We start from the raw sequence: 24068 nt of genomic DNA on the forward strand, positions 1-24068 counted from the left end.
GGGGTGATGGTTTAGAAAGGTGGTAGGAGGGAGGGAGGGTGGCCACCATTCCATGGATTTCTTAAAGACGTGTCTGGTGCGCGCGCGCCCAGCAGAACCCGAGGACATGGAGCTGCCAGTTCGTCACGTGCACGCGCATGTTACATGTCTCTGTTTAATTTGTCCGCCTGAGCAGCCTGAATGTGGGGCGCATCTGCCCCGGCGCGGGTTAGAAACCAGCCACCGGTGGAGCCCTTCTGCGATATTCCACTCCCTTTTATTATTATTTATTTATATTTTATTATTATTTTTCATTTATACCAGCAAACCTCCGTCGGGGATTTTTTTTTCTCCAGCTGTAGCAAAAATGACAAATTACCTGGAATTTAGACGTTTTTCAGTAACTTGCGTCGAGCGGAAGGTGAAATGGCGTGCAGAGATCAGGAGTGAGCAGATAATAAAAAATAAAATAAATAAGAAAAAACTTACCAGCTTGAATCATGTCGGCCAAACAAAGCGGATTGCGTTTGCTGTCAATATTCCCACCAAGTGACGAGAGAGAGTCCCAGCGTTCAACCATTAAAGCAGTCAACAATGTGTGGTCGTCAGTTCTCGGCTCTCCTCCGCCGGAGAAAACACGCATGAGAGGAAAGATGCGGTGGTGGCGGGGGGGGATGAAAGTCCAAAAGCAGCTCGGAAGATGGAGACAGATTTATGTGTTCCCTGTGCCCTTCCCTTCCCGTCTTCAGGGCGGCTGTTAAGGACGCATCTCTCCCCCCTCGATCAGGTGTCAGGCGGACCACATAGATGCGCCGCCGTCTCCCCGGCCGAGCCGTTAATATGAGCTCAAAGCCCGGCTCTCCGGAGAGCAGCCAATGGCGTCCGAGCAGCGGGCCAGCTCCGCCGCGGCAGCCGCGCTCCGATTGGCTGCCGGCGCCCGTCACTCATCTCCCAGAAGCCCGTGCCCGTGCGCGTCTTCTTCTGTCGGAGGGGGAGGGAGCGCGCTGCAAGAAATATCCACGCCAGCAAGTCACCGTGGGCGCCACTTCAGGAGCCCTAAGATGCGGGGTCGAAGTATTAAATTAACGGGCTCCCGTCCCGTGGAGGAATGCGTATCGCCCGCAGCTTTTCATGCCACTTTTATACACTCTCATTTTATTAATTTTTTTTTTAAATGCCATTTTACTCAAACAAAACATGGCGCTCAGTGTAAGAGCTGGGGATGACTCTCAGCCACTACCACATCGAATTAGAGCTCAATATCTGCACAGTTTTCAATCAATCAATCAATCAAATTTTATTTGTATAGCACATTTCAGCAGCAATGCATTTCAAAGTGCTTTACATAATTAAAAAATAAATAAATAAAAACAGCATGTGACATTGAAAAACATCGAAGACATCAAAAACCCGCACTCTAACCCTAATTTAGCCATAAGCAACTCTAAACAGGTGGGTTTTAAGTTGAGATTTAAAGGAACCCAGTGTTTCAGCTGTTTTACAGTTTTCTGGAAGTTTGTTCCAAATTTGTGGTGCATAGAAACTGAAAGCTGCTTCTCCTCGTTTGGTTCTGATTCTGGGGATGCAGAGCAGTCCAGAACCAGAAGATCTGAGGGGTCTATGAAGGCTAAGGTTGATTGGCTGTGGCAGCCATCTTGAAATGGGTTGACTCTGAAAGTTAATCAGTCCTAGATCTGCGTCTGATTATTTTCAAAAAGTTAAAAAGTTGTGCAGATGTTTAGATATTTTGCTAACAGACATATTTGATTCCACTATATGGCAAGTCTCATATCAATATCGATAAAATTGACTGACTTGTAGCTATTTTTGTGTTTGCTGAGATTGCTTTGCTGTGGCGGCCATCTTGAATAGTGTTGACTTCAAAAATCCAAGATCTGTAGATGTGTACATACAGTAATTACTTACTGTGAGTTTCATGAAAATCTGTCCAGTTTGAGGTATTTTACTAACCGTGCAAACACACAGATGGGAGAAAGACATGGTTAAAGTATTTTAAAAGGCTTTTCCAGCCAATATGAAGCGAGGTTCTGTGGAGGAGTGTAACTTTTTGAACAGAACAGTCTGAAGAAATAACATTGATTGAGCCTGGCGAATTTGCGTCCTTTTCTCTATAAAGACAGTGTTTGGAATTATGATTGTTGAGACACATCCTCACAGCACCCCTCAACTCAAACCTGTTTCCACCGAGATGGAAGTTTAATAGGGACAAGATAAATCCAAAGACTTTAAAAAGAAATACTAATAAAAATAAAGGTTATTGTTGTGGTTTCGAGCCAAATAAAATCACTAAGTTCATACATCGTTTCTCCAAATTTCTACTAGATATGTCTTGTATTCCGAGATACTAACATCTTTACTTTAGAAAGCCCTTTTTTTAAGTCTTTTTCATGAAAATGCTGTTTGTGTTTGGATGAAAGCTTCAAGTGGAGCAAAAAAAAGTCAGTTTTCCAAAATATTAATTATAATGGGAACAGGCCTTTAACCAAAAAATGTTTTTTAATCCTTTTTTATTGAAGAAAATGTATACATGAGCCATGAAGTCAACTTGTAACCTCCAGCAGACATGACTGGGTCCGTTTTATAATTCTGTTTTGGTGATTCCTCATGGCACACTGAACAGTGAAGGACGGTGCCACACTCCGCTGTTTGCTTTAATTTGTGCTGCACAAACACGCCACCCATCGCAAAGAAGCTCATCTTTCAGCCCTGACACCACACGCCGGCAATTATTTGATTATAAAACAACAAAACAGGCGACGCAAACTGGAGCCATATGGGACCAAAATCCCTCCAAGACTGACACTGATTCTGAAATCAGAACTCGGATCAGGTTATGATCCACGTCCATCCTCATTGTGTAAAACCAGTCAGACTTGTCCCTTACTGATGTACATTTAAATGTGCGTTCAAAGACTGCAACAACAATTTCACTCATAGAAGTTGTAAATTACCTTATCTGTTGACTAAATTATTGAAATCCAAACGGACAGAAGTGCAAAGAAACAGTTCGTCACTGCAGTTGTATTTACTTAATATACACAAGGCAGCCATGTTGGATTTTAAAGTCAGGCTGGTGAGGAAGATCCACTTTGTTTTTGTGATTGAAGCTCAAATTTTATATTTTTGAGTTAAAATGGAACGCCCCATCTGAGGTACTATAAATACATGACTAGCACTGTTTTATATTTAGTCTTACTTCCACTTCCTGACCATTTAATGGCTCTCATCAGTACAAGTAGTTGGATGATAATAAGAATTTTGCCATTAACTATTTGGAATCAACTCTGTTGGTTACCAAAATATCTCGTCAGCTGCTGGACGGATTTTAATTTAACTTTTAGGAAATAACCCTTAAATACATCTTTACAACTGTTTATTTTTAAAGCCAGCTGGATTCAGTGTGGCCTCCACAGCCGACAAACCTAAGAAAACCACAAAAATGGGCGTAAATTGGCCAATTTTAAAAGACATCGTGGCAAATTCTTGTGTGGCTGTAGCTAAGTGTCTTTCCCAACACTAAGATGAACATAAGATGATCTTATTCTAATCTTTGTCTGGATCTTAGTCTAGTTTAGATCTCTGGCATGAGAGATAGCAGGTTTTATGCATTCCTTTAACCCTTTTTAAAACCACAGGGGTTCACCTCGCTACTATCTGCACTTTTCAATAATTTAGAAAAAGAAAGTTGAAGAAAATTCAATTCCATTTTTGTCACACATACAGTTTTAGGTATTTAATTACATAAAAATGGTAAATACTTGACAGATTTTGAAAAACTAAGGGTGTAAATTATTTACACACAGGGCATTTTTTGACACAATTATTGACAAAAATAGACAAAAAGACCAGGTGTTTTAATAAATATATCTATTATTATGGAGCTAAAAGGGTTAAGGAACACTAGACCTTCATTCATTCACCTACTTATTTACTTGCTGTTGGGTTTTCCTAAATTCCTTGCAGACTCCAGCAGCCCTGGCCTGCACTTCCTGTCTACATATATTTGAGGTGGACATTTTTTGCAGTGCAGTGAAACGGGAAAAAGAGTGCAAGCGGGGAAGAAAATGGATATCTGTACCTATTAGCTCCTGAGCTCCTGTCTCGGGTCCCAGGAGGATCTCTAACACAATGTTCAACAAACTGATGTTCCTGGAGGTCAGGCAGGGTTATCTGCAGCATCGGAGGAGGAGACAAACTTTATCTGTCAGCCCATAGGGTTCGGATCTAAAGGCGGTTTGCACCTGAGGTTTCCTTTTAAACACCAACTGGGTCTGGTTTCATTTCTGGTAATATGTTGAACCTTATTGCAGATTATGGTGTTGCATAATTTTCTTTAAAACCTCAGGGATCTTCGGGAGGTTTTTGGGGTTGGTATACCAGCACACCTTCCACTTAATGTCCTCCACAAATTTATTTAGATTTTATGTAAGTTTTGCCAAATTGTTTATTTGAGGGTTTGCTCATAAACAGACAGCCTTTATGAATAAATATAATGGTGTAAGACTTTTAAGACAATTCCCTTTATTGAATGCAGATGAATTTCTCATGCCCCAGGTGCTCCTCACAAACTTTTTTTTTTCTTTTATATTCTGTTTATATTGATGGTTAAAACCTGTCTGTAAATTTCCCATCCATGCTCCATAATGCCCCTTTTCAAAAGCCCTTGAAATGTAGTTATAGATGAACGCACGTTTTATCGTCCAGAATATGGGAGCTTTTCATGCTTTTTATTGCAAGTTTCTGAATGTGGAGGTGGGACATTTGAGCTATTTACAACCAAATATCTCCCAAGAACAACCAAACTAAGTCTGATGTCATTATTTACAGTTTACTGTAAAATGAGTGACCATTACACATACTTCAGTTTTAAAAAAATATATATTTTTTTTAGTTATACATGGATCAGGATAGTAAAACAACAGTTTATTTAATTTCTTATATTATTTCTTGTCAATATGTTTAAAATAAGTTCTTAATTTCATAAAATCTTTCATATTTCTTATCAGATCTCATATAATTTCCTAAATTGTTTCTCATCATTTTTCATAGCTTAGATGCCATCTCTCACCTCTTACATGTCATATTTCATCATTTCTCTATAATTTCTTATTTCTCATATTTCATGAGATCTCATATTTTCATATCTAATTTCTCATCTCTCCTGTCTAATATCTCATGTCGATATCATCTCACATTAGAACTCAAATCTAAAATCTCTTCTCATATTTCTATTTCTAATTTCTCATCATCTTATCATCTTTTATCAGACCTCATATAATTTCATCTCCCACATTTCATATCCCATATCATGTCTCATAAATTTCTTATTTCTCATCTCTATTTTATAGCTCTAATATCAATATCCCTCATTTCTCAGCTCTCATTTTTCAGATAATCTCTAATAACATATTTCAACACCTTATACTCATATCTCCTAGCTTATTCCTTTGGTCTAATGTCTCATATCTCAATAATCATATCTGTTATTTTTCATATAATCTCATATTTTCAGTCGTATCTATATGAGATTAGGAAGCTGTAGAGAAAAGTTACACAAGTCAGAGCCGATGTAGAGTTTTTCATTCCGACTGAAATGAAGATGTTTGTTAGGATCCTGTTTGAAGATAAGTTTATTATGAAATAAATACCTTGGCGACAGGCACAGATTTGTATTACCCACATGAATTAACAGTTGTAACCCTTTAAAACTACACAGTCCAAAAATAAACTCTTTATGCTGTAGGTGTTCATGTTTTTCTTGTCAACAATCAAAGAAAACTGTTTATGGGCAGCATTTTAGACGGCTCAATAAAAGATTAGAAAAAAGCGAACTTCCAGGAAGCTTCAAAAGCAGAAAGATCATGTAGTAATTTCTCTGAAACAACAAAATTCAAACAGAGTTCTGGAACAAAGTTATGTGGACAAAGCTCAACCTTTATGAAAGCCCGAGGAAAGACATATCAAACATAATGGAGCTTTTCTGATGACTACTGCAGACAGAAACATAAGTTAATTTAGTGTTAACGTGTAACTAGAAACAAATACGTGGTTCACTCAAGTCAATTATCCTACAACCGCAAACATAACTTCACCAAAGAAGTGATGTTAAAGGTTTAGTGTCGCGCAGCTTCCGTGAATTTCTGCTCTTTAGTTTAAACATCCTGTTAACCTGTTAATGATGCTCATTTCCAGGGTTAATATGCATCATGTAGCGTTGAGTCACGCACACCTGCTTCATTTTGTTCTAGTAAAAATGCACTTCCTAACAAAAAAAAAAAGCTTCTGCGCACACAGGCTGATTTTAACCTTCCGTACAGCGCGACATCGTTATTTGTTAATGCTTGTAAAGCTCTCTGCATATTTGGCATAACTAAAACGTGGGTTATTGTTTCTTTAAACAGGAGAGTGGCTTTGAAATCCATTCTGTTATGAGAGAATGTACAGCGTTTGTGCGGTGACTCATTTTGTACGATTTTGCCTTTGTTCGCAGTGATTTGAAGCAATCAAGATACAAGGTAATAATAGTTTAGGGTGTTTTTATTCTGTTTATTTCGCTGCCAGAACTCGAGCACTCGTTGGCTGTGTTTACACGCGCAGCAATGTTTTGACTATTGACCTCTCTCTCTGAATAGTATAGCATTCTGATTATGGTAATAACATGAATTGCAAATAGGATGCTCGTTTTGTATTTCCATTTATGTAACACAACATCACACCCACGTTACATTTCCTTAGGCTGTTGTAACTTTAGTGCGGTTCCAAATCATTTGGAGGATTCATTTTGCTCAAAAACGCGAAACACTATTTGAGTTTCTACCCAGAAGAGTGTCGTCTTGTATTTACTTCACGTCTCGTCTCGTCTTCGTCACCTTGCTCTGCACCGACTCAGCTGAAGCCTAATTGATGAGGTGTGAAGCTGCAGCGTGTCAGATCTGCAACAATGCGATGCATTTTTTTTTTTTTTTTACAAACCCAACAAAATTTGTTAATTTTAAATTAAAATGAAGAAAGACAAGACTGTGACAACACTTTAATCAGATTAGGGTCTGAAAGTGACAATTCAGATTTTCTAAAGTGGGCTTCTCCTGTACATTTAGCTTTGTTTAGTTTATCTTAGCTCATACTTTAGATATTGTTAGGTTGTTAGATTCCTAATTGTTGTTTAGTTCAGCTTTAACTTAATCATGATTTTATTTAGATTATTTTAGCTACTATTTTGACTATCTCAGCTCATTCTTAGATATGTCTGGTTTCGTGATTTTATTTAGATTATCCTATATTTCATTTAGATTATACATGATTGTTGTGTTTTTCTTGTTTCATTATGTATTTGCTGTATTGGATTCTGATTTTGTTTCTGTTGTAAAGCACTTTGGATCGCCTTGTTGCTGAAAAGTGCTATATAAATAAATCTCACTTCACTTCATTTCACTTCTTTGAAAAGGCTATGAATAATTAATATCTAACCTCTTTGAGCAGCCCAAGTTTGGAGAAATGGATTCTGACCGGACTGACGAGCTAACAGCTAGTCTTGATGGAGCTAAGACAGAAGTGGATTGCTACCATCTTAAATGAAAGTCTCAAACATATCTTTGTGATTCATGTAAATGCTATTTTATAAACCTCTACATCACCTTCAGTTTCCCGTTACATGTTTCATGGCTGTTTTTGAGCACAAATTTTAGTGCATATTCAGATAATTTTTGCTCAAATAACCACAAAGTGCAAAACTAACAGCGACGTAAAGGTTTAGAATATGACCTCTGTATGAGAAGCTGTGAAATCCTAGAGATCTGAGTTGGCAGCAGCTTACCTTGGTTTTAGCTTCACTTGGATTATCTGTTAGCTCGTCAGTCCAGTCAGAAATGAACTCCAAACCTCAGTTGTTCATAACCTTTCTACAGAACCCCACTTCAGAAGATTGGAATGATCCGATTGGTCTAATAAGTTCATAGAAGCTGTTTTGCAAACATGCCTAGTATTTGAAATGTGTGGCTAGTAATACAAATTAAATTTAGATTGATTTATAGTGTAGTTTGTTGGAGTCTTTAGGCTGCTTTAAAGGGTAGTCTGGTTGTTTTTGAAGTGATGTTCGGTCACATAGTTATCAATAGTTAGTACCTTATCAGCTGTGACATCAGTCACAGAACGGAGAAAGAAGTAAATGTCAGAAGTAAGGGGGTAAGTAGCTTTTCAAGCTTTTAAAACAACTCATCAAGAACAATAGAATGGACTGATGCATTCAGCAGCCTTAACGTATAACTGTCTACGTTCATCTACGAACATGCCTTCACGTAATAACATCTGCTGTCAAGGAAAACGGCAACAAACTGAACAAACAGTGTCATGTCCAAATGTAGCAGTAATGTTAGGTAATGTAGTGTTTCAGTCCAGTATGTCGTCTTTGATAAGGTTGTTTTTATAAGCCTGAAAAACTATGCTTTGCTTGTCTGGATATCCATTAGCCTAGCCTAAAGGAATCCTTTTCCCTAAGAGAACATCGCTTAAAAATGACCAGACTATCCCTTTAACAGCAAAATTACAAATTAATATCCTAATACGTATGAACACTACTGCACTGTATTGTGCTTACGAGTACATCTGGTAATTAAAAATGTCAAAACTGGACCTTTTTTTTTTTAAAGTTCGAAAAACCTCTTAATCAGCTCATATTTTATTGGATGCCCAAGATAAATGGGGCACTGATAGTTACCACAGTTTGAGCTGAGTCTGCACTTCTGGCCTCCATTACCTCTCTGCTGGACCTTTCCTGTAGAAGTTGACCGCTGTGACTTCACACCTCATGAAGCCAGTCAAGGGTACGCTCAGCACATCATAAAACCCCCTTTCCCAAATGTGCCCGGCAAAGTTGAGGAGGAGCGAGAAATTTTCATCGACAAAAAACAAAATCTGCATCACATCTTGGAAACTGAAGCGCCGCTTGAAGATATGCATATGGATCGCCATCTTTCATGTCAGAGTTATTAAGATAATATGTTGAGAAATGATGGAAACCTTGTAAATGACTTTATTCATTATATGATAGATGAGTAAATGATGCTCAAAATTTGCTAAATATCTGTAAAATCGACAGTTATTGCTGTTTGTGTTGGCTAAATTTGATGAGCTGTGGTGGCCATCTTGGTTTTGGTTAACTTCAAAAGTTAATCAGCTTCAAATATACATCCAATGATTATTTCCTGGAAATTTCATTAAAGTTTGTCCACAGGTTTATGAGATATTTGGCTAAAAGATACAGATGACTCCAGTAGTTAAATCTTGTGTGATCTGTTAGCACTCAGAATGTGTTTGGGATCACTCTGAACTACAATTCGCCTAATTTTAGCTCAGTATCTGTAAGTTTAAGCCATTTTCTTTGTTTAGTAAGGCTGCTTAACTGTGGCAGCCATCTTGAATGGGGTTGACTCTAAAGGTTAGTCAGTTAAAGATGTGAATCCATGGATTATTCAATAGAGGTTTTATTAAAATCCAGACAAACATACACAAACAGGCAAAACATCATTACCTTTTCCCAGAGAGCATTTAAAAAGGTAATTTTCTTGGGGGGGGGGGAGAACTTCCCGGGTGTTTCCAGTGCGAGTGATGTTCTCGCTCATTTCTGCTCAGCGCCCAGTTCGGCGAACATTCGAAAGGCGTCTCTCGGTGACATTTTGTGATGTGTTATACAGAGAGAGGAAAGGTCGCAGAGGGCAGTGGAATTTATTGACTGAATTTCACGGTTATAAATGGGCCTTTTTCAAGTGACACATAGAAAATGATCTGCTCTCTGCTGAAGCAGCTGATCTGTAAACTGTGTGCTGCCGACGGTGTTGGCAGGAATCCCTTCCATTAAAGGGTTTACAAACTATTTGCTTTTAGGAAACATGTTGATGAAACTATAATTCTAACACATTGTTGGTGATGAGTTAAATCTCTTCAGGCAAAGTTTGAACAGCCTGTGTTTGCATTTTTAGCTGAAAGTTATCCTTAAAACACACTCCAAGCTAACAGATCTTGCAGTGACGTGTAATTTGATGTGATAATGTGCATAACACTATTTCCAAAACTACACTCCTTATTATATATAATAAGATCTTAGTATAAACTGGTATGAATGGCTGTGGGCAATATGCATTCTTTAAGAAATGCTAGGTCTTTAATTTACACTGTTGGCTCACTGCCTTTTGTTTGGTATAAAAAAATAAAGCTTAGATTTTATTCAAGACTGAAGGAAGTCTCTTGGGAGATCTTCAGAAGAATAATCATCTCTAGAGTGAAACAGTGTGTGTATATATATATGATCAGTCTGCTTTATGCTGCACCGTGTTATTCAGACAATCCATTTTCCTCAGAAAACTCCACCCCAAGACTTTAATATCCTTCCTGAGAGTGCTGCAGTCTGAAAAATGCAGTGATAGTGCACACTGTGCAACCAAACTGCTCAGAACGCGAGCAATTTCCCTCAGAATCAGTTTAAAAATGTTGCCTTTCTACAAACTCTGAAAGGTAGCAAAATAAACAACCTGCTTGTGGAGCGTTGTGAAAGTGTAAAGTAAAAATGTCCTTGACTGAGACCTAAAAATCCTTCTGTCAAAAGCAAAGAATTTGATGTGGTTTGCTGTGGTCTATTCAGTAGTTTAATGCCTCCCTAACTTATTTGCAGGTCTGTTCCAGCCGTTTCTTTGTGCCGTTGTCAACCTCGAACAGAACTTAACAAACAAGTATTTCAAGAAAGTAGCAGTTCTTAAAAAATGCATGTCACCCATTACAAAGTATGTGTTGTAAATGACTCAGCTACTACCACAATAAATTTTAGCCCAATATCTATAAAGCTGACTGAGTAATAGCTATTTTAATGTTTACTAATGTTGCTAAGGTTGATTAGCAGTGGTAGCCATCTTAAATTGGGTTGACTCCAAAGTTTAATCAGCTGTATATCAAATGATTAGATTACAAGTTACATTAAAACCTGTCCAGCAGCTCAAGATATTTTGCAAACAAAGAAACAAATACGCAGATTGTCCACTGCCATGAAAAAATATAAGTTAAAACATAAAAAGACAAAATGGCTAATCTTTTTAATGCAATAAAGTTCAATCCTGGTCCTTGAGGATCAATTTCATGCATGTTTTAGTTGTTTTTCTGCTCCAACCTCTTCAGCACGTCCTACAGAAGCATGTTAAGCATCGTTCATTGTAACAAGCTGTGATGAAGCTGAGTGATGTCGGAAACATGCAGGATGGTGGCCCTGCAGGACCCAGAATGGACACTACTCTGGAGCCCCTTTCATGGAATCTGTTCTAATCGGGCCTGAGATGTGCTTTTCTTGTCCCACTGAGATATATGTAAGGCCCAAGGCTGAATGAGGGTGTGTGAAGTCAACCATCCGCTGTCACCCCTCTGAGTCGCCCAGGGAGGTAGTCACAGAGCTGAAACGGTAAGGGTAAGTGGGGCTTAAAGGTGTGACAGAGAGACAGGGAGTCTCATTGAGTGTAATGTTTAACGCTGTGGAATGTGGCTGCCTCCATTGATGGTTTATGATTGGCCAGATGCAGAATACTGAGTTTCGTCTTTTCAGCCATGTCACAAACGTTTTGTGACATGGGATTTAAAAGGCATACTGTATATAGATATTTGAGCAAGAAGCTAAGAGAGGGTATACCTAAAATTTTATTTTTATGACATAATCTTGAGACAGCGAAACTTGTTTTCTCAATATAATCTGTTAATGTGTTTGTTTCTACATGGAAATGGGTTTTTTTTCTTCCCCCCCATCAAGAAATGATTTCAAAACCACAAAACAGGTTCCTCTATCAGACCAGGACAGCCATGTTTACAACCGATTCAAACTAGATTTAAACATGCGTGACAGCTAAAAATCATTGTTTATGTCTTCTCAAACACAAGAAGCCTTTTTGTTGCCTCATATATTTTTTATATGGGCAGTCTCGCATTTCATATCTGCAGCAGACTCCAGCAAATTGGTGGGGCTCAAATTTTCTCAGATCAATGATCTATTAGCGCTTTAATCACAGATTCATGGTCCATACAGCTGCTGTTTGCTCTGTAATTTATTTATTCTGCTCAAGGGCTCTGCTGAAGTGATTACTTTACTTTAGAAGAGCTAAACAGGTGTTTCTAATTTTGAAAATCCATTTTAATAGATCATTTTGTGAAGTACCGCTCTCTGAGAACTCATCCAAAGATGCAGACCCCCTTCCCCTGAATGAACGCTTCGTGTAAAGACTGAGCCTTCCAAGAACAAATTCTTGGTCCCAATTACTGCCATTCCCATTGTTTTTTCTGGTGATTTAAACTGACAGAGCATGAATGTAACGGTGACAAACAATTAAAACCACAAGGAGATATAATCTGCAGTGTTGACTAAAGTCTGTGGAGTGACAATATTTGTTAAAATGACAGGAAAATACTTTTTTTTTTCTTTTTTTTTTAAGGGCCTTCCAGTCAGGCATCATTTTTTTGTCTAGCTCCACTAATGTGACAGTTCTCTTCCCAAGAGAATCATCTCCTGTACATAAAACCTGCCAGACTGATTGTTCAGAACAGGAACTTTAAGAGCCCAATATATCTTCAAAGTCATTTCACTCCACTGTTATTTCAATCAGCAGTGAAAATCAGGAAAATGAAAATCTGATGTAAAAATCTGCAACACCCAGTAGTAATTTATCAATATTCTCCAGTGATTAAGTCCTATCAGGGTCACGGAAGCTGTATTCTCTCGATTCTGTTCTTAGCTCAGATTTCAGAGCCACTTTTTAGCTGATCACACCCACTGCGATAGCAGTGACGCCAAACATTAGCCCTCATGGGTCTTCATAAGAATATTACTTTAAACTTTCAGTGCATGTTTTGGCTCAGTGCAATAAACCGTTCAAGGCAAAAGTTGCAATATTCACAAGTTTTGTTCTGTTCATTCATCCTCGACTTCAGTCTGTTCCGCCCTATTGATTCAATTACATTCATTTATGTAACATTTCACCACATAAGGAAATAAGCTAGTTTAAATCATCAGTTAGATTCAGATTCAAATCCAAACAGTCAATTTATTTATTTTATATTACAATACATTCACATACAGTGTATTATATAGTGCTAATCAGTAAAAATTATCTAAGGAAGCTAGCAGATTGTGTCAAATCTTCCCTTAGTTGCAATCTCCCATCTTGAGCATCATGTTGGCCACAGTGGAGAGGAATGACTCCCTTAAAACAGGAAGAAACCTCCATCAGAACCAGGCTTAGAATGAGCGATCATCTGCTTCTTCCGGCTGGGGTTTGAGAGGGTACAAACACAGATGATTTGGTCCAGGTGTAGTTTCTATGGGCACAGATTACTGGCAGCAATAATTTTGTGTATAAACATGGAGACTAGAGCGAGTGAAGACAGCAGCAGAGCGAGGAAATGTGGTCAGTTCATCCTGCAGCAGTTTAAGCCTATAGCAGCAGAACTAACTTTTTTAACTAACTTAAAATGTGAGGCTTAAGACTTTCTTTTTTAAGAAAATCTTATAGTTAGGGTTGGCTTGGGTTTCCTGAGATAGCTCAGGAAACCCAAGCCAACCCTAACTATAAGATTTTCTTAAAAAAGAAAGTCTTAAGCCTCACATTTTAAGTGTCAGCATCATGGACAGAAACTGGATGTTTCTGGAAGAAGACAGGAGCTCAATAACTGAAAGCTCTGCCTCCCGTTCTACTTGTAGAGACTCTAGGAACCACAAGTAAACCTGCAGACTGAAAGAGAAGAGCTCTGTTGGGAAAATATGGAACAACAAGATCTTTAATGTAAGGTGGTTCGTTGAGAGCTTTGTATGTTAGAAGAAACTAGTAGTAATACATTCTGCATACTTTCTTTTTGCTCTCTACCACATCAACCATTTGTTTTTATTGTTCGTACTGTTTATTGAAATGTAGTTTATTGCTCTGCTCTGTAGTAAGCCGTCTCCCTCAGTGTAATTCCCAGTTTATTCCAAGGTTACAGACTACATAAAACCTCAAGCTTTGCTGGAGGGCTTTAGATCTACAACAGTGTCGTGTCTGTTTGGATTGTTCCCGAGCATCACTCAAGCAGGGTCACAGTCAAATAAAAATGTGTCAGAGTAAATAGTATGCAGTGTCCTGACCGGAGTGTCAGCGCTGTAGATTAAGCCTAGTGCCCTTTAGAGATGCCTGAGAGGGAAATGTGTCATCCTCCTAGTAATTATACTCAAGTGACGGATGATATGAGTCTCCCCTCAGTGATGACCCTCCAAAGCAGCATGCTATGATATTATGCATAATCTTGTTCATAATGGAAGTAATGAAAAGATGTTATCCTATGAATAAAAAAAATGCATCCACGATGAGACGCATAGATTAGAAAATAGCAAGTTTTTCCTCTACTGAAAAAATGAAATAAAAAGGATTTGCATACTTGAAAGTTTCCTAACCTTTAACAAAAGCTTATTACGGTGATCGCAAAACCCATCCAGCATTCCTTGTGCGTAAAAATAAATAAAGACCCCCGCCGCATCGTGTATTTACAGTAAAACATGGTTCAATATATGAAAGGCAAAAGAAATTAATTAAATCTGATTTGTTTCTTTTTGAAGTGAAACCCCAAATAAAGTGTAAAAACATTTTCCCATTTATGAAACATGGTGGTGGCAGTATCATGGTTTGGAGCTATTTTGCTGCATCTTAACCACAACAGCTGGATGGAAAAGTAAATTAAAAAATTGAAATTAAATCTCTCAAACCTCTTGGTATTTTAGTTTCTTCTATCATGAACTTACAGCATCTGGAGTATTCGAGCTGGCAGCCATCTTTCTGCTGACAATTCTCCATCATAGATTGATTTTTTTAATTTTTATATATATTAATTGGATAATTTATAAAACTTTCATGGCTCAATTTGCTTGCAAAAATGTAAAAAAATAAAGGAATATTGAGCTGGACTTGGTCCTCACCTTATGTACACTACTTGTTGGACTTGGTAGGAACGAGCAATAAATTTTGAACTTTCCAATAACCATCAAAGCATGCAATTTTGAACAATTTACACAATTATCATCCTGATTAGATGATTAGTCTTATTAATACCTGCTAGCAATGTGCTACCAATTGTTACCACAAGTTAACGGAAATGTACAAAGTTGTTTGCAAATTGCAATATGGTTTTTTTGGGGGGGTTATTTTTCCCTCCAGCACATAATGGACCAATCAGTGTTTTATTCAGCAAAGACAGCGAAAGACACGTGCACATTGTGCCACACTGACCTATTGGACATGTTAGAAACACATCTGCACACAAATATCCCCAAATTACAGAACTGGCAAAGAATGGCACTCCCTGGGGTCGTGGTTAGAAATACAATTTAGGGTTGTAGGAAAAACTGTACGCACCGATTCGCAACAAATTTGGTGTCTGTGTGCAGCAGGTGTTGTGTTTAGTTTTGTTTTCAGTGCGTACAGAAACAACACTGGAATGAGACAAGGGTTTAGGATATGTCTACAAATTACAACACACGGCTGTAATATTGGATTACAGCAATAGAATTGCATGGGCTTTCTCCTAAATCACATCAAACATTTAACAAATAGAAAAGAATGATCCTTAATCTGTCCCTCAGTGGGGAAATCCCAGTTTTTCAGCGGCGAAGTGATGAAACGGAAGCACACAGGATCCACAATAAAACTTCACACATTAAAAAACAAAAATGACAAAATTAAGTGAAAAAACTATGAAGGTCATATATAGTAAATGTAGATATTGAAATGCACGTGTTGCAGTAAAGTAGAATGTAAAATTGTGCTTTTATTTGTGCAATAAAAAACCAATAAGAGAATCTGGAGCTCTGTGTAAAAAAACAGCAGGAATTTTAAGTTTTATCTCATTTTAATGTCATTCTAACAGTTACATTCAAAACATGTCAGTTTGTAATAATTTGGAACATTTTTATCCTTATTCTACCTAATTAATGCTTCCTAGAAGATTGTTCATTTTGGAATATGACACATTTGAATTAAAATTAGACTGTAGTCTTTTTTTTTTTTTTCTACTTCTCTGCAGTTGACAGGACCTGATGTTTGTAGTTTTATGGCAGCGGTGTTCAATCCTGGTCCAGGAGGGCCGCTGTCCTGCATTTTTTAGGTGTTCCTCTGCTCCAACACACCTGATATGAATAAACGGGTGATTAACAGGCTTCTGCAGAACTTGGAGACCTGCTGAAGAGCAGAGAAACAACTAAAACATGCAGGATAGCGGTCCTGCAGGACCAGGATTAGACACCACTGTTTTATGGTGATTTGATGGCTTCTTTAGAAGTTAGTGATCCTGGAAAAAAGCGTTTGACCATCTCTTCAATGCTGCTGAACCCAAACTATGATCTTTTAGTAAACTGGTGCACAGTTTAATAAATTGATTGTGGTTGTTACTGAACCTCATTTCTTCTCATTTCTCCCATGACCCCATGGGGCTTCCATAGAAAGGAAAGAAGGAAAAAAAAACACAAATGTCAGTCATTTTTAAAGAGTATTTTTGCTTGAGATACTCTTGTCTAATTAGTAGTTGCTGTCATTGTGCTCTTATTTTGGAGATCCAGGGTCTGAGTTAGCAAAGTTTAAAGCTACTCAAAGTAAGGGAGATGAGAAACGACACAAACGCTGTAATGTGAATTTTTACACAACTTTGCTTTGGTGTCATGCAGGTAATTACTTTAGTGATGTATTGAATTTTCTCATCCAAAAATGTTGTGGTAATAGTGTACAGGCGACGTAACAACGATCCCTGACAAGTGGCTGTGCACCACTCGGATGTTCTTTTAATTTAGAAAATATAGTGCCAAGAAGAACAAGCCTGCGATGGTTGCTCCCTTCCCTGAAAAATAATGAATATGGCTTAGTAAAAATTAATTTTGTAATTCCGTTGCTCATTAATTCCCAGCACTAATAGCTGTAGCAATTATTTACACTCGTAAAAAAAAAAAGACAAAGCTCAATTTGTTTTTTTTTTTTTTTTAATTTTCAGAGAACGCGCACGCAGGAGATGAAGCAAAGCCAGGTGGGAGGCAAAGCAAAAACAAACTTTAATCAAACGCATCTGTGATAACGAAGCGAGTGAAAGGCAGCTGGAGTGTCCAGAAGAATACGAGGAGAGAAGACTCGAACTACACCGGTGGTTTAAAAAAAGAAAAGGTAAGTGTGACAGACGGACTGACATGGAAAAGAGCAAAAGAAGAGGACAACAAATACACAAAGGACTCATTAGAGGCACACTTAAAGGACTCAGAATACAAGTGGAACTAATGAGGTACTCAAAGGAGGATAGAAAAACATAATGGCTAAAGAAAAAAGACAAGAAATGAATCCTTAAAATAAACAGCGAGATGCAGAAGACAGATGTTAACAAGCGGGGTAAGATAAAGCAGCTCAGGAGACGCTGGGGAGAAGAGGTAATCAGAATCTGAACGATCAAAACTCCAAAACATGACAAGCTGTTTGTTTGTTCTACATACAGATTTCAGCTTTAAAAAAACATTCAGATTGAGCTGCAAATGTATCCTGATGCCTTCAGAACTGTGATGTTCTAAAAGGTAATATATTTTTAAAAAATCAAACTGATGTCTTGGACAAACATGAGTCTACTAGGACGACCTTGTGGTTCAAAACAAAACAATAATTCCGAACATTCTGTGCATTTTTATTGAGCAAAACGCCACAAGGCTTTATAGGGGTAGCATTTACCATAGGTTTTCCCAAAATGCACCAACTATCATTGAAACTGTGATCAGAAGACCAAACATGCAGAGGATGAAGAGACAGTTCGACCCTGGGCTGGTTTGACAAACCTCAGTGTACTTCAGCTCTGATTTAACGTTTTGTGTCGAGTTCATGTCTTCAAAACAGAACCAGAAAGACGACTCATCCAAAGATGAATCATTATTTGGAAAAAAACTGATACTATAAGATGAACTATGATCATACGGTGATTCTATAAGGGAAAAGATCAAGATATTTGTAAACCGATTAACACAAAAAGTGGGTCGTGCAGGAAGATTTCTTCATAAAACAGTTAAAGAATAATAGGAAAAATGTATATTTTGACCAGGTGTATACAGCTCATTTCTTTAATTCTTAGATGTTATGTAGGGAATTTAGACCCTGTCTAAAATACTCTCAGATGTTTTTAAATATGATTTTTTTTTTCCTGATGCATTTTTATCTCCTGTTCACAAGCAATTTTATTCACACTTTCCAGTGTGGACAGGAGCTAGAGTATTTCATTTACTCATGTCTATCGCTTTGGGCTCTGAAAACAACCAAATATAACAGGAGTTTTGGATCTGTCTCACTTTATTCTCATCCTATTGCTGTCACAATTTGATCATGTGCTGAAATGGTTCATAACTCAAAGGAAATGGTAAACTACCTTTTTAAAAACAAGAGTTTTGGGAGAGTCTGTCGCCGAACAAAAGATGTTCTTATTCTGTATTTGGATACGTTGTCAATGAGGACGTTCTCACCACTTTGAGTTTGTTCGCACATTTTTAAAATGCGACGCTGCTTACACAGAATTAAATATATTAGAAAAATATCCAGACCGGTGTAGATGGGGCCTTAGGAAGCTATTCACATGAGAAGAAAAAGAAAGAAAAAACAATGTTGAAACTGACTATTGGCTGAATTTTATTGTGGCAGGTGATCATGTAATAGTTTGTCTGTTTTGATCAACACACGCCACTGTGGCGGGTTGTCAATTTAAACAGAAAAGGTGTTATTTGTCCTCTTGACATATAGGGGGCAGTAATGTGCTCGAGTTGCTGCTGTTACGTCGAGCCCCGTTCCCCCATCAGATACGGTTCCCCCTGCGTCTCGTAAATAATGACTTATCTATTAACAGAATTGTTTAGAGGGGCAAATATTTCTCATAAAAAACATAATTCTTTTAAAAATAAAATGTGCTAATAATATCATAATACAGAGGAATAAACACAGGTAAGGAGTTGTTGGTAAATTATTTTTGTCCTATGTTTTAGAGGGGGAACCGATTATTTCAGACGGCTGAAATATTTGGTTCCCCCCCTGGTAACTTTTGCAAAAAAAGAACAAATGTCTCCAAATTCACAGGACTTGTTGTCCATGATGAGAGGAATAAACACAGTTAAGGACTTTTTGGTAAATTAACTGGTTGTTGGATAATTTATGATCTAAATAACATTCAACCCGAATGTTACAACAAAAAATAGTGGCTGGTAAAATATTTGACTGGCTGGTGGACAAAATTTTTAATTTCCACCCCTGGTGGATGTACATCTACAACTGATCAAATTTCAAGTCAACACAAGAACATGGCCGCCACAGTTAAATGGCAGTCATTTTACAGATACTGAGCTGAAAATTAGCATGGCATTAAAGTCATTTACGACGTATTTAGCACTAACAGACTGCACAAGGTTTCAGTTAAAAGTTCAGCACGAGGGGGTGAGTGATGGTGCGGTCAAATGTTTTAGCCTGATTTTCCCCATAAGCAGAAAAAGATTACAGAGAGCTTGTTTGTGTAACGGGACAAACCTAAATATATATATATTTTTCAATAATTATGCTTTTAGTCAAATTCAACCAACAAAACAAATCTTGTGTCAGCATCCTGGTTCTGAGTGAGCCGCAGGACATGATGACCTACTTCACGTTGAAATAATAGGTGAATGTTTTGCAGCAGGCTAATTTAAAACGATGATTAAAGAGGAGAGCATGACATGGAACGGAAGCAGGAGTGAAACAAGTGTCATGGTAGCTCCACAGACCTTGTTCTTGGAAAGCAGTCGAAATGCTTCAGCTGCACCCACACACCTCTCTGAACCTCCCACACACACACACACACACACACACTGCACAGCTTGAAGCACAAACTCTGAAACCAAAATAAAAGAAACAAAAAGCCTTCAGATTGCCTAAAGTGATAATCAATGTGGAGGAGATTTTCAACTATTTCGTGGGGTGTGTTTTGTCTGCTGATTGACTGTCTACTAAGCCTCGCCTTCTGTTTCTGTGCCTACTGAGATTTACCTCCTAACGAGATGACAACTCATTAATTCATAGGAAATTTACTCAACGGTACAAGCTGTCCCAATGGGTGCGTTTGGACCAAATGGTCCACAAGGGCTCTCTGACAGTTACAGGGACTGTCACGCTCAAAGGGGGACGATATATCCTGGATGGAGTTACTGACAATTAAAAACTGTTTATTATTCCTCTATCGCAAGTGGGATCTACTGTATATAAGCTGGACTTACTCAGTTTATTCCTGCGTGAGTCTTGTTTTAGTTTTTTAGACGCAAAGCTTAAGAATGGTTGTACGTACAGGCAACAATTTCCTGGTGTTTCCATTTAAATACCTTTCTGGTGTTACATCACATGTTTTCTGCCAGTGAACGTTGTCATGTGATAAATATGCAGTTTGAATTTGTGAAGACGTCACTGATCGACGCATGAGTTCAACATTATCACATCAAGGGTGATGAGGATTTTGCTCATGTCTGCGCGTGTGCCGGTTTTATCGGCAGTGGTAACAAAAGATCTCGGGAGCCAGTGGACAAATTTTTAATAAAACTTCTCCAAAGTAAACATTCGTACATCCACAACTAATCATTCTGGTTCAAGATGGCTCAGAAATGGCTCTAATTCAGTCAGCTGTACAGATACAGAACTGAAATTTGGTGTGGTAGTAGCTGCCAATCATTTAAAACACATACTTTAAGCACAAACGCATCTAGTTAGAGCTTGCAATATTGCTTGAGATTGCACATAATGTCATCAAAACGGCTACAACTCTGTCCCTTATCATATTATGATCTTAAATTAGGACTCTAGCATGAGAGGCAGCAGGCAATACGCATTCATTAAAGGTACTAATAGTGGCCAGAAACACTGGGAGGTGGTCTTTGTCTGCATGTCGGCCTTTAACACACAGCTCGGTGGTAATGTCCTTCCATAAAGTTGTTTTGTAGTCAGAGGACAGTTAACATTTGTATTCGTGGTCTTCCTCATCGTGGTGCACTCACTACTAAGCCCCGTCTGCAACACAGCAAAGTTTACTGCATAAAAGCCAAGTTTTTTTTGTCTTTTTCACCGTGAGAGAGCTGAGGCAGAGGAAAATCGCCTGAGGATGTTTCATATCCCCACAGCTCTGACTGCATGCTCTCTGCACTCCCCTTCATCTCGTTTTCTTAATCATTCGTCTTTTCACTCCGTCTCATCACATCTCTCAAAGACTAACCTCTCTCCTTTCTCCCACCGTTTTTTTTCTTCTTTTCTTTAGATCCCCTCCTCTAATTCAGTGAACATCCCGCCTTTTTCTCCTCGTCATCTCCAACCGTGTCCTTTTCCTTTCCCCCCACCATTCCAGCCTCTTTATTTCCATTCTCCCCTCTCTGCCCTGTGTAAGCGTGTGAGCGGGGTTCGCTCGGCGTCCTCTCCCTCCCTGTCAGGCCCAGCAGCATCCAGACGAAGAGGCAGCGCTGTCACGATGGTCAGGCTCCGTGGAAGACGAAGTGAAAGTTACATAGAGGAGGAGGAGGGAGAACGTGACTCGGAGGACGTGTTCGGATGACAAGTCCCTTTTATTGAAGAGTTTGGTGAAATGATGAAAATGCCACTGAGAGGAAACGTAAAAAAGAAAAGTACAAAAAAAAACTAGAAGTCCTTGAAGAAATGCATATCAGGATCCTGCATGATCTGCTGTGAATGACTCAGCTGCTACCACACTCAATTTTAGCTTAATATCTGTAAAAATGACCAGTTAAAGCCATGTTAGTGTTTTCTGTAGTTATTTAGCTTTGGCAGGCTTCTTGAATCAGGTTGACTCCAAAGGTTGATCAGCTTTTAAAGTACATCCAATCATTAGTGTCTGAGTGTTTCATTACAATCCTCCCACTGGTTCATGAGATATTTTGCTAACAAACAGGTTAGAGTCCAACAGCTGACGCCAAGGTTTTAAATTAAGATTTTGCTCAATGTGATAGCAGTCAGAGTATAAGTTGGGGATCAGTCTCAGCTACTGACACACCAAATTGTAGCTTAGGGTGCGTTCACACCAGCCCCGTTTAGTCCGCTTTAATCGAACTCTAGTTGGTTTGCCTAGAAAATGTGATTCGTTTGGGGAGGTGTGAACGTGCAGTCGAACTCTGGTCCGCCTAAAAACGCCCGTCTCTGTTCAGTTGAAGTGAACTCTGGCGCAGTTCGGATGCATATGTGAATGCAAGCGGACTGGAGAGCAGGAAGCAGATCTACAGCACAGAGCCTTCTGGGTAAATACGACCAAAACAAACGTTTTTATCACTAGCTGAAGAAATGGTTCCCCATTTCGAACCGAGTCTACCGAACTAAGAGGTGTGACTGCAGCCTTAGTGTCTGTAAAATTTAATTTTTCTATTTACTTCACTAGATCAGGGTAACTTAAAAAGTTTTTGTCCAGTGGTTTGAGCTGTTTTGCTACCAGACACAAGGAATTACATCATTGGCTGCCTTTCTTGGTGGTGAATCCTAATTCGGCAGTCTGGATGATGTTGTTTTTTTTGTTGTTTTTAGATGAAACGGCTCTGGGAAGGAACACAAGCTCTTCTCCTGAAGGTTCCTCCTTTTGGAAGAGCTGGGTGCAGAGCACAGCGGGCAGATGTTGTTCACATCCAGCTCCATGGATGAGTGAGTCATTTGCTCGTTGTTTTCATAACCTAAATTTTCATCCGTCGGTTCGTGTGCACGCGGCCTCGTGGTACTTGAGTTTAATAAGACAAAGAAAAGACCAAAGCAGTGTCTGTCTAGCCTCCCGGACTGTTCGTGAGCAGGTATTCAGGTCCTTTACGGAGAATGTTTTGATGCTTCAAACGCAGCATGCACACACCATCTCTTGACTTTACCTGAATTATTAATCCGTAGCGCTCTGTTGGTACTTGAACATCAATGTTTAAATCGGCACAGCATGCGCCCGTTCGTGATTTACTGGATTTAGAGAACACAGCTCGGATATTTTGCCTTTCTTGATCTTACAATTTCGAATTTTGGAACTTGTCAATTTTTGAACAGTTCTATCCTGAAGTTTGCGTCCAGAAGGAGGATTTTTTTTAATGCAAAAATATGCTTATCTTTTGATAAGACATCTAAATGTATGTCTATGTAGAGCTGGAGAAATTCCATTTTCTGTGTGAATGTTGAGCAATGATTATGAAAAATGAATGATTAACTGGTCTGTAGAAGGTAAAACAGGCAGATCATAAGCTAAAATGAGCAAAACAATTGCTAAATCCTAAATTTGGCTAAACTGTAGCTAAAAATTTTTAAAAACTACAAGCTAAAATGAAGAAAACCATAGGTAAAAGTTAAAAGTAGCACAAAAAAGTTAAAGCATAAAAAGACAAAAATAAGCAAAGACGCTGAAATAGATTAAAAAGAACAATGTTTTTGAAGGACCTGAAGAGTATGTATTTCTATTAGGAATTTATTTTGTAAATTTTAATTCAAAAAGTATAAAAGTTAAAAATACTGAAAGTCATAGCACTCTATTTCTGATCGAGCCAAACACTTTGATATATGAATGATTAAAATAATTCAAAATATGTGGAAGTAGGCTGATTGCAAAAACACATGAAACTACAACAACAATATAAGATCATTGTTTAGCCTTCAAGGCAAGTTAGTTTTTCATGAAACATTTTTGACACAAATTTCTGTAATATTCCCAAAGAATTAAAATCATTGTATTAGTCTGATGTTCAATGAAGTAATTTTTGGTAATTCTTGGTTTCTCGTGTTTTCCAAAAAGTGGTCAGACCTAATGGTACTGTGCAAATATAAATTCTGATTATTATTTGTAACATATAAAAAAGCAAAGCGAGCAAACAGGAAACTATATAAATCAAACCAACAGGGATGGTTAGGCTAATTAAGATTTGAAAGATGGCAAAATTAAAGTTTAAACTGATTGTTTCTCATTTTCATTGACTCTAGAAGAGCCTCAGCAACAAACAGTCACTGGGCAAAAACACAGAACTTTTCTAAATGGGTTAATTTTTTTTT

At 38.2% G+C, this 24068-nt stretch overlaps 1 protein-coding gene and 1 long non-coding RNA gene across 2 annotated transcripts in view; one reads left to right on the plus strand and one right to left on the minus strand.

Moving 5' to 3' along the window:
* Positions 1-808, minus strand: part of LOC108241003 (leucine-rich repeat neuronal protein 3) — a 27667-nt gene extending 26859 nt beyond the window's left edge. Inside the window, exon 1 of the mRNA XM_017424881.3 lies at positions 469-808. The gene's annotated coding sequence lies outside the window, so the exon portion shown is untranslated. The remainder of the gene's footprint in view (positions 1-468) is intronic.
* LOC112450785 overlaps positions 1-24068 on the plus strand; it is a 241257-nt gene that overhangs the window by 215318 nt on the left and 1871 nt on the right. Inside the window, exons 6-7 of the long non-coding RNA XR_003039481.2 lie at positions 17026-17192; positions 22584-22697. This is a non-coding gene — a long non-coding RNA (uncharacterized LOC112450785). The remainder of the gene's footprint in view (positions 1-17025; positions 17193-22583; positions 22698-24068) is intronic.

The sequence above is a fragment of the Kryptolebias marmoratus genome, linkage group LG18 (genome assembly GCF_001649575.2).
Source record: "Kryptolebias marmoratus isolate JLee-2015 linkage group LG18, ASM164957v2, whole genome shotgun sequence".
Classification (NCBI taxonomy): Eukaryota; Metazoa; Chordata; class Actinopteri; order Cyprinodontiformes; family Rivulidae; genus Kryptolebias; species Kryptolebias marmoratus.